The sequence below is a fragment of the Leopardus geoffroyi genome, chromosome B3, assembly GCF_018350155.1.
Source record: "Leopardus geoffroyi isolate Oge1 chromosome B3, O.geoffroyi_Oge1_pat1.0, whole genome shotgun sequence".
Classification (NCBI taxonomy): domain Eukaryota; kingdom Metazoa; phylum Chordata; class Mammalia; order Carnivora; family Felidae; genus Leopardus; species Leopardus geoffroyi.
In genome coordinates, this window is record NC_059337.1 from 23,297,030 (window position 1) to 23,309,377 (window position 12,348).

Genomic DNA, 12,348 nt, shown 5'->3' on the forward strand with positions numbered 1-12,348 from the left:
AAAAGTAACAGTAAAGAATGTTATGGACTGAATGTGCCCCCCCACCCCCCTCATATGTTGAAGACTTACTCCTCAATGAAATGGTACTTTTGGAGATAATTGGGTTTAGAGTAGATCTTGAGGATGAGATCCCTCCCCCTCACCGATAGGATTAACATATGTATATTCAATATGGGCACACAATTAGAAGGCAGCTGTCTACAAGTCAGTAGGCTGTATACAACTCACTGTTGGTGCCTTGATCTTGGGCATACCAGCCTCCAAAAGCATGAGAAAAAAAAGTCTGTTGTTTAAATAATCCAGTCTGTGCATTTTGATATACTAGCCTGAGCTAAGACACAGGTCTAGTAGAAGGAGGCAAAAACAAAACAAAACAAAAAAAAAAAAAAAACAAACAAAAAACAAACAACAAAACAAAACAAAAGTCGTAGTGCCACAACATAAGCTTCAACATGAAAACATTTGAAGCACTGTGGAAATATTAACTATTACATAAATTACATCTAGTTTCTGAGATCACTGTATGTCATATTCATGAGTGCTGAATTTATTAACTATTCATCAACTTTATTGGGAGTATCAGTCTTAGGAATGCTGTATATACAATTGTCAAGACTTAGGTCTGAAAAGGTGCTGAAATAAAGCCTGGAGTTCAAGGACAGAGGCCATGTAAGCAAAGGAAAATTAGAAAGCAAGCCAACACTTCCTTCCCATCAAAAGTGGCCACAGGTTTTCAGTTGACAACTTTCTCTTCACCCACTTAAGCCTCCCTGGAAAGCTCTGAGAGTTAGACCATAAAGGTACCCCTGAATTCATATTCTAATTGTCTCTTCATAGACTTTGTGTATTATTTCTCCAGTTTTTTGGGGTCCTGGTAACTGAATTTGATTTTTTTATGTTCTTCCGTGTAATGAATGCTTAAATGTTAAATATAAAAGTTTATTGTTTTTTCCAGAACCATTATTTCTGACTTTTTATTTTGTAAAACAAGTCTTTTTTTATCAGCCACATTATATTGAGATTTTAACTAAATATTATTATTATTATTATTATTATTATTATTATTATTATTAATTTTAAGTAAGCTCTACACCCAGTGTGGGACTTGAATTCATGACCCTGACATCAAGAGTTGCATGCGCTAACGACTGAGCCAGCTGCATGCCCCAAGTAAATATTTTGAATGTAAACATATTACATTAAATTTGAGTAAAAGTGAGAGAAATTATCACCAAAAGTTCTTATCGTTGTCTACTCTTAATATTTTACCAAGCATGCATTTTTTAATAATTCAAAATTTTCTAGTTTTATTGAATAATTGGCATATAACATTATATAAGTTTAAGGTATAAACATGTTTATTTGATACACTTAAATATTTCAAAATGATTATTATCATAACATTAGCTAATAATCAGTCATATCACATAATTACCATTTTTTTGTGGTTGAGAACAAAAGATCTTAAGCAACTTACAAGTAAGAACCATTCTACTCTCTGTTTCTATGAGTTCACCTTTTGGAATCTATATACAAGGGATATCATACAGTGTTTGTCTTTTTCTGACTTATTTCACTTAGCATAATGATCTCACGTTTTATCCAAATTGTTGCAAATGGCAAAATTTCCTTCTTATTGTCACTAAATAATATTCCATTGTACACATTTATACCATGTTTGCTTTACCCATACATACATTGACAGATGTACACTATACAACTGTAATAAAAGTTTTTTATAGTATTTCATTGTATTGATGGGCCACAGTGATTTTCCAGTTTACCGTTTTTTCTTGATATTTCAATATTTAGGGAATTTTTGTCTGTTATTATTATCATTGTTTGATACAAGAAACAATGTTGAAACAAACATACTCAAACATAAAATAAACATATATGTTAATATGTATACATTTTTGTGGCAGATTCTTAGGGCCAGAAGGTGTTCATTTAAAATATTGCTGGATATTCCCAAAATTGCTTTTAAAATCTTCTCATGTCATAAAATGGCATTATTGTTTTACTCATTTTTCTATATGGGCTCAGAAACATTTTGATATTTATAAGATATAACCCCATTTATAACTTTGAATAATTTAACTATTTTGACCATTTCATTACTCTGTTTTTACCTAAATCTTTCTCATCTGCAAAATTACGCTAGTCCCCACCTAAACCACAGGAGAACAGGAGAGAACAGAGGAACAGAGCTGAGCAGAGAAGACAATGTTGGGGAAAATACTCTAATGTTGCTTCTTGTAGATTTTGTTTTTAGAATGCTGCCCAGGTGTTACACAGCTATATTTTAAGTATGAAGGTATAAAACAATACATTATTACAGTTATATACAGAAGCAATTAGTTTATTTTTCATGTGCATGGCAAAATCCTAGAACATGTGAGCCAGGTCTCTTGTAAAGTTTAAGAATATCCTGGGGCGCCTGGGTGGTTCAGTCGGTTAAGCGTCCGACTTCGGCTCAGGTCATGATCTCAAGGTCCGTGAGTTTGAGCCCCGCGTTGGGCTCTGTGCTGACAGTGCAGAGCCTGGAGCCTGTTTCATATTCTGTGTCTCCCTCCCTCTCTCTGACCCTCCCCCACTCATGCTCTCTCTCTGTCTCAAAAATAAATAAACGTTAAAAAATTAAAAAAAAAAAAAGAATATCCTCATGGACCCAGCATCCATCTGATTTCTATATTTACATTCTTAATTGGTAACTTTCTACTGTTTCCTCCAATCCTCAAGTATGCTTTGAGGAAGGACATCAGGATTCTGCTCAAATACCCAGACAGAAGGCAATCATATGGGATACTTATCCAGGTAAGAATTGTCCCTGCTTAATTTCCATTGCTGCCCATTGAATTGTGGCTTCTATGTATGGGTTTACCATTTTCTTCAGGAGAAACATACTTGATGTTTAGTCAAAGCCATGACACATATTACCTGTGCTGTGACACAGGTTATGAGAACAGCTTTGAACAGGGTTGGATATCTGCAATGAACTCGTGAATATTAACAATGGTCTTATTTCTCACATGCATTGCTTGTTTACATCTTCAAACAAATCTCAATGGTATGTTTATTTTCTAATATTAGAGAAGAACAAACTGAGATTTTCTTGGAACCTTGCCTTAAGTAGCAGGACTGAGATATTAAGTAGCACAATACAAAATTATTAAACTTACTTTTAATCATTAACTATCATTTTCATCACAAACCACTTGACATGGTTACTAATTCTTTAAAAGTCCTTTACCTATCTTGCTTTCTCCTTTGTTCCCTGTATGTTCTTCCCATCCTACAGCAATGCATTGCATGAGCACAACTGAGGTCTTATGTTGATTCTAACTTTGGTTCTGCCCCTGAGTGTCAGTCCACATGTTATAATAGATTCTGTCTGGGCTATCATTAAACCATCAGCAAAAATGTCCTTTTGTAGATCTAAAATTAGAAAAGAATGCCCCATATAGTAATTGCTGGAAGGACAGAATTCTCTAAGAAAAAAAAAATGTGATATCTGGGCTTTGTAAGGACAAAGATTCAACATGTTGGTAGCTAGAACAATATTGTCACCCATGACCTTGAATTGAAAAAATACAAAAGTGTATCTCTGTTAAAAGTCCATGCTCCATTCCATTGGGAAGAGGATTGTAATAGGTAGGTTAAAATAGGCCACAGAACTCTGAGTTTATCCTTAGGTAAATTGGAAGAGGACAAACACAACAAATTATGAAAACTCCTGCAGGTCAGTTTAGCATCCTGGTAGGTGCCAGGAACCATGAAGGATATGCCTGAAGCTTGGTGTCTGATCTCACTGTACTGTTAAGAGGCACAAGGGCATTCTTGCAAGCTTATATCCAAATGTTTTTTTAAGGAGGTTCAAAATGAATCTTAATTTTTTGAGATATAACATTGGATAATTTTAAGGTATACACATGTTAATTTGATACAAGTATTATTGTAATAGGATCATTACCATAACATCAGCTAACACTTCCATCACATAACATAATTATCATTTATTTTATGTAATAAGATTTAAGATCTAGTTGCAAAGAAACTAGATCTTTAATGTTCTCATTACATAAAATAAATTATATATAGATGTATATGGTACTTAGTATTAAAAGTATATAATACAATACGATTAACTGTAATTATTATGTTGTACCTTGTATCCTCAGAACTCATTCATCTTCTTACTGCAAGTTTGTACCCTTTGGCCAGCATCTCCTTATTTCCCCTACACCGCAGCCCCTCATTACCACCATTGTACTCACTGTTTTTTTTTTTTACTTCAATATTTGAAGTTTATTGTCAAATTGGTTTCCATACAACACCCAGTGCTCATCCCAAAAGGTGCCCTCCTCGATACCCATCACCCACCCTTCCCTCCCTCCCACCCCCCCCCCATCAACCCTCAGTTTGTTCTCAGTTTTTAAGAGTCTCTTATGCTTTGGCTCTCTTCCACTCTAACCTCTTTTTTTTTCCTTCCCCTTCCCCATGGGTTTCTGTTAAGTTTCTCAGGATCCACATAAGAGTGAAACCATATGTACTCACTGTTTCTATGAGTTTGACTTTTTAAAGTTCCATATAAAAGAGATATCACGCAGTATTTTTCCTTCTCTGACTTATCTCTGAATAGATGCCTTTTTTGGGGACACCATAAACCAAAGAGAGGAAGATTTCATAATATACACAAGTATCTGGAAAAAACAGTAGACACTGAACATGTATTATAATAGAGTACAGTGCAGGTAATTCTTCTCTTTTGATCACAGTTTTATCACCATTCCTACAAAGAATACTGGAATACTTTTGGCATCAAATATGTATATGTATATATAGGTATGATTAGATTATGCAACAAAATTTTGTTAAAATGTGAATAGAGTTGATGATGTTGCTCAAACTCAATAATCTGTCAATTCAAGCTTTATGATAATGTTTATCACCACATTTATGGTGCAAGAACAGATTATATTTGAAGAATTACTTAAATAATTATCTATTTCACTTCTTCATAAAAAGCTAAAAGAACAATTATAGGATTAAAATTATATTCTTATCTTTGTATAATTTATTTATGTAAGTTATGAGAAGTAGCATTGTTATCACCAGGAATGATGTGTTCCCACTTTACTCAATCTAGTCAAAATGGGTATTTATATGTTAAACAATTTTCCTTGGGAACTAATTTTTTTTCAGTACTTATAATTTTTAGGAGCCTACCCTTTGCATCTCAAATTTTATTTCAGAGAGCACTTCAGTGGCCATGTTCTTTCTATTAGGTTGAATACTCAGTTGCCCAAACCATGCTAATATATTCCAAATTTTCAGGTGGAATCCCCTTAGAATCTTTCATCTTTTAAAAATTTATTTCCCAACAATTTTCTGATTCATTTCTTCTGCAAACCTATATTAAAGACTTCTGTACACCAAGTTTTAGGCTTTCATTAATAGTATTTACTTGAAGGAATAATTCAAATAAAATCCACAAAATGAGACAGATTAAAAACCTGGCAGTTGTAATACAAATAGGAGTATAAGAGTTGATATTGCAAGATTTCTCTTTGAGTGCAAGTGAGTGGGACTCAGAATATGTCATCCTCTCAACAGATCATTAAAGATGTGTATTAAGGAAAAAATGCTCAGTGTATTATATCATAATGGTCATAATCCTTATTTTGTACATATAAAAAATCTCTTTGAAAACTATATAGATATAGCCCTCATATACATTAAAAAAGAAACAAATTAACTAGATTCTCAAAAGTATATGAACAGTCTGCATCCAATTCTTCAGAATCAGGTTTAGACTTAGAGTCATCAATGTTCATAATGTTTAATGTAGTATCTCTCAAAGTGTTGTTAATATAGATTGTGATGTAATGCTTCTTAATAGAATACACTTTTTTGTCCCTGAGACTTTCCTCCAAGACACTGGCACCAGTTCTGCAGAACTTCATGCTGGTGATCTAACTAGAAAATATCAATGTAAGGATTTTCAGACTGTGTATATGCAATGATGATGTGCTCTCTATGATGTTATATTAATCATAAGAAGTTTTTTTTCTCTATCCAGGATGAAAAATGTAATAAAATGTGCATGTTAAAATTGATGAAACTGAAAATTGATGTTTTAATTAGTTTATAAAAGGAACACTAATTACCAAGATGATTCTTGGTGAATGCATAGTTAACTCAGATCCAGCAAGGTGAGATTCCCTAACCAGAAAGAAAGAATGGTTGCAAAAGAGGTGAGAAGGACAAATGCATATCATGGTGATTTATTAATAGAGTGGTGATTTGTGAAGAAGCAACTCAGCCAAAAAGCAAGGTCTTATCCTGTGGTGCTATCTACCTGATGAAGCATCTTCAGATTCAAATCCTGTCTATAGTTGCAAATTCTATAGTCTAGAAACACTAGAGGTCAAGGATGTGGAAGATTGAAATAGCCTTATTTGATTTTAAATTACAATTAAAGGAAATCTCCTCTGTTACTCTGTGTCCAATACATGTGAGGGGCCTCATGGGGGATTAACATAGATGAAGTTTCCATATTCTCTAAGATTTTGGTACAGTGGGAATTCCCAAAACTTAACAGGAAACTAAGCTGTGGGTGGAGAGCTGCACTTGGGAACTCAGATGTGAGGAATCAGACTTACAATGGGATGCACAAGGAAGACCACTTGGAGGACCATATCTGAGGAAGTGTTGAAGTATGGGGAACAGCCAGTTATGCAAAATGGGGAGGGCAACGAGAAGTAAAAGCATGTCCTCATCACAGGCAAGGGCATATGAAGAGGCCAGTGGTTTCAAAGGACCTTTGGGAACAGTAATTTGTAAGGATATCAGAAACATTAAGGGAAGAGCATGGTGGGACTAGCCAGTGGGAGAGGAAAGTCAGGAAGTATTGCAGGGGCAGCCCACAGAGGAATGCATGTGGTGTCAGGGAATTTCTAACGCCTGGGTATTTTTCCTTGAGACGTTACTCCCTGCCCACGAGGTCTGTCAGGAAGACAGGAAGACAGTGAAAACAAGTGAGGATGGCTCCAGTCCACTGGACAGGTCCCTGGACACTACCAGGAGTGGTTCTGCACCAGGGGAGGAGCCAGGCTGGAGGGGGCAAAGAGAATTTCCAGGCTAGTGGACGGCAGGGATCCTGAATGTCCCTGTTTGCATCCCTTTCTCCATGCCTCACAACTCTCCCCCATCTGAGTGCAGGCTCCTGTTTCTTCGCCATTTTGCATGTGTGCATAGGGGGGATATTGAATGTTGAGTAGAACATTCAAAGGGACTGGGTCACAGCGCCCTCTGGCGTCCACAGATGGGAGGCCAAGAGTGGACTTAACAGAATGCTATGGGAAAGGGTCCTCGGCCGCTGAGCACAGAAGAAACCCGACGGGAGCGGCACAATTGACGCCGGCAGGGGGCGCTGAGGTACCACAGCTCGGCAGTGGGGGCGCCTCTTTCAGGCCATTTCTCACTGGAGCATATATCCTCTGTGCATCTTTTCTCTTAGAAGCTCTTTGATTTTCCAACACAAACCTCGTGATTTTTTCCATTGTCTTACAGAACAGAATTTTCTTGCTGCATTATCTTCATCTGTTCCTTGTGGGGCTGAAGTAGTAATAGTTAGCCAAACCTAAATATTGGTATATTATTAATACTTCATATGTCAAGGATAAATTGTATGTAGCTGAGCATAACAAACTTGGCCTACAGACTTGGACGAAAGCTGATATAGTTTCTGAAACCTCAAGCTGCATCCCGAGGATGACCCTAGACTCCCTCTTCCTTCCCCACACTTGACCCCACCCCCACACTGTCATTAAAGAGCCTGAAAAAACTCAGCCAAAAGCATTTTCTGTTTGTTGCAGCCAACTCCTGATGATAAGGGTCCTGGTTTTCCAGTCTATGTTGGAAGGAAGGAGCCTAAGTTTGATAAGTGCTTGTTAACAAACCCAGATGGGTTCCATATGGACCGAACCATCCTCCCACTGTTTGTAATTTTTCACTTCCATGACTCTACTGAGACCCTGCTCAAACCCTCCCTTCTCCCTCATTCTCCTTTAAAAAGACCATTCACTTCTGAGTAAATACAAGTTGAACTCAAATCACACTGGACTCTTCTCACTATTGCAGTGGTATATTTCTAATTAAAATCAGTCCTTGCACTTTAACTAGTGCCCAACTTTGTTTACCTTTGACAGTTTTGGCCTCCACAACTTGGATCTGTATTGTAACCACCATTAGACCCTCCTCAGACATGACAACTGGACTTCTCAGCTGCATAGAGACCTTTGTATCATCTTCAAACTTCTTGTTCCTATGGTGGTAAGTCCAAGTCCTGATCTAATGCTCTGGACAAATGTCTGTTGAAGCATGATGAGGAACAATTTTGTTTCTTACAATTTTGAGTACATACTGGAACTAAGTTAGACAACCTCCCCACTCGCCCCAGACTTCTAATGAAAGGTATCTGCTTGAATGGATGTCCCTGATGGCTTCTTGTTTTGAGTAGGGCTCATACCCTGACTCCTGAGCTAGAATAAAGGTTCTTTTTTCTTCCTGCCTCTTTTTTCTAACTGGCATATAACATTATATTAATTTTAGGTGTACAACATAATGATTTGATATATATTTTTATTGTGAAAAGATTACTATAATACATTTAGTTAACATCCATCATACAAAGGTTTTTCTTGTGATGAGAATTTTTAAGACTTACTGTTTTAACAACTTTCAGATATACAGTACAGTACTGTTAACTGTAGTCACCATGCTGTATGTTATACCCTCACGACTTATTTATTTTATACCTGGAATTTTCTACCTTTTGATTATCCTCACCCATTTTACCTATCCCCAAACCTCCACCTCTGGCAACCACCAATTTATTCTGTCTATTGGTTTATTTATTTGTTTGTTTTATATTTCACTTATAAATGAAATCATACAGTATTTGTCTTTCTCTGTTTGACTTATTCCACTTAGCTTCATGCCCTCAAAGCCCATCCATGTTGTCACAAATAGCAGGATCTCCTTTTTATGACCAAATACTATTTCACTGTGTGTATGAGTGTGTGTGTGTGTGTGTGTGTGTGTGTGTATTTTACCCATTTATGTGCCATTAGACACTTAGGTGGTTTCAATGTCTTGGCTATTGTATATAATACTGCAATAAACATGGGGGTACAGATATCTTTTCAAGATAGTAACTGCATTACTATTTCTTGTAAATACCCAGAAGTGGAAGGCTGGATTATATGGCAGTTACATTTTTAATTTTTTGAGGGACCTCCGTACTGTTTTCCATAGTGGTTGCATCAAATTACATTCCCACCAACAAGTGCACGTGGGTTTCTTCTCTTCCACATCCTTGGCAATACTAGTTAGTTCTTGCCTTTTTGATAATTGCTATTTGCTATTTGATTCTGGTTCTTTTGATGTCTCTTTGTTCTCTGTACTTAATCCTGTTTCTCCAATGGGAACTTCTCAGTTGTCCAAATACCCCCTACCTTAAACTCCAAGTGACAAAAATGCCACTACATGGCTAACTCTCTACTTCTTCTCTTGGTGTCAGTAACTGACTAAAAATAATGTAGAACTTCAGTGACTTCTTTGGGAAAGTTAAGATCCCCTCACACTAGCCCCTCTAAGGACTCTGTCTTTCCATTACCCCCACTCCTCCTTTTACCACTGTTTATCTTTTCTTCAGATCCTTTGTATCCTTTTGTATGTCTTCTTTCAAGTCTTACCTCCTCCACCCCTCTCTTTACTCCTGCCAGACCTTTCCTTTCTGACTGCAGCTCCTAAAGTCCCTATATTCACTGGAACTTTAGGTGTTTTGCCCTATCAGGGGCTCTCAAAAATGTGCAGACTCCAAAAAGCAAAACTATCTGAGGCTGAAAAGAAAAAAAAAAAAACGAACTGGAAACAGAATGGATATTTTATTCACTCAGATAGGCTTTAGAGATGTCCAAAGTGCTGCTTCATGTCACCTTAGTCCCTCACCTAAAATGTATTCCACAGTCCTATAAGATAACATATAAGAGCACAGGAAACTTAAAAGTCTTCTCCATAAATATTGGTAAATAGTTTTACCCGCATATTGAACAGATGACATTTAACATTTCCCATTTGCCCTAAACACATTTCCAATAAAAAATATAAAATGGAGCAAAAACAAAGAGAACCAACTCAGATATAAATTAGTGAGTTTTGTATTACTGCATTTATGCCTGACTCATGGCTAAAATTTTTGAAATGAAAATCATAAAGTCTCTATTTACATTTGTATGTATTTGTGTGTATGTGTGTGTGCAAGTGTATATTTTCTCTATCTTCTGACATTACTAATTAATTTATAAAATCCCTTAAGGGAGTTCTATCATAATTAGCTTAGGGAGAAATCAACACTTGTATAAATTAAATATTTCTAAATTCCAAAAATATAAGAACCAACTCAAATGTTTTACAAATTTACATGGGTTGGACAAATATTTGGTAAATAGGACTACTTTTTTAAAGTTTTTATTTTAATTCCAGTTAGTCAATATACAGTGTTATATTAGTTTCAGGTGTACAATATAGTGATTTAACAATTCCATATATTAATAAGAATACTTTGATATTGTTGATTTAATAATACAGGCATGTCCTCAGAGTTGTAAGCATTAAATATAATGCAAGCATACATTCTACTTTCATTTACTAGTCAAATAAACTAATATTATATACACTAGTGTTTAAGATTATACAAATGATGAAATTAATTTTAATAAAAGTGTATCATTATTCTGACAAACTTCATTTAAACAATAATTGCATTTTTATTTTTTATTATTTATTTTATTTTATTTTATTTTTTATTTTTTATTTTTTTTTTTTATTTTAGAGGGAGAGAATGCATGAGTGGAAAATAGGGATAGACAGAGAGACAGAGAGAGAGACAATCTTAAGCAGGCTCCACACTCAGTGCAAGCCTGACATGGGGCTCAATCCCATGACCCTGAGATCATGACCTGAGCTGAAATCAAGAGTCAAACGCTCAACCGACTGAACCATCCAGATACCCCAACAATAATTGTGTTTTTAATATGTTTGCCTAAAAATATTTTCCAAAATATTTTGGTAACCTCCAAAATTAAGTAATTAGATATCCATTGAATAGCTAAATAATTTCCAGATAAGCTAGCATGCTGGAACTTTTATTATTAAGCATAAGTTTAGGTTTATATACCATTAGCTTCCTATTTTTATATGGTACAAAGAAGATAAATATATTACGTTTTCTTGATAAACATGTTCTTGCTACATTAATGAATTTTAATATAAAACATATACCTCTAGAGACTGTGAGATAGTATATTCATAAAATTTGTTAATCTATTACAGTGTATTGGTATATGACAATTTACAATTGTTTACTTTGTAGTTTTCCCTGTAAAATAAAGGATGCTAATTGTTATTATTTATAATCAATACATTAAAATAAAACTATTAGAAACAGTGAAAGAAAAACTTCATTACACAGAGTATGAAAGGCAACTTGGATGTGTTTTTACATGAAAAAAATATTAGGAATATAAGATATGCATTTTTTTTGTTTGTTTAGGAAAAAATAGGAGTAATTTTGTCCTTAAGTAAAATGTGAAAAAAAAAAAAAAAAAGAGATAGAACCTGAGTGGGTACAGAAGATTTCAGGTTTATGGGAGAAGAATTTTGTGCTGCGAGGTCAAAGCTGGATAAGATTAAATGGATATATTTATAAGATTCATTTTATTTATTTATTTATTTATTTATTTATTTATTTATTTTAGAGAAAGAGAGCGTGTGGGCTGGGGAGAGGGACAGAAGAAGAGAGAGCAAGCTTAACATAGAGCCCAACGCAGGGCTCAGTCCCATGACTCTGGGATCACGACCTGAGCCAAAAATCAAGAGTCAGATGCTCAATCAACTGAGCCACCCAGAAACCCTTCAAGCGTTTTATTTAAATTCCCATTAATATACAACGTAGTATTAGTCAGGTGGAGGATCTAGTGATTTAATCATTCCACACATCAGCCATTGCTCATCACAAGTGCCCCTCTTAATCCCCATCACCTATTTCACTGATTCCCCCATGTACCACCCCTCCAGTAACTCTTAGTGTGATCTGTATAGTTAAGAGTCTCTTTCCTGGTTTGTCTCTCCTTTTCCTCCCCAAAGTTCATCTGTTCCATTTCTTAAATTGCACATGTGAGTAAAATCATATGGCATTTATCTTTCTCGGACTGACTTGTTTCACTTAGCATAAGCCTCTCCAGTTCCATCCACATAATTGCCAATGGCAAGGTTCCATTC

At 35.5% G+C, this 12,348-nt stretch overlaps 1 long non-coding RNA gene across 1 annotated transcript in view; it reads left to right on the forward strand.

Annotated features, from left to right (window-relative positions):
- LOC123582614 overlaps positions 1-8,452 on the forward strand; it is a 28,059-nt gene extending 19,607 nt beyond the window's left edge. The window contains exon 4 of the long non-coding RNA XR_006704479.1: positions 8,214-8,452. This is a non-coding gene — a long non-coding RNA (uncharacterized LOC123582614). The remainder of the gene's footprint in view (positions 1-8,213) is intronic.
- The last annotated feature ends 3,896 nt before the right edge of the window (positions 8,453-12,348 follow it).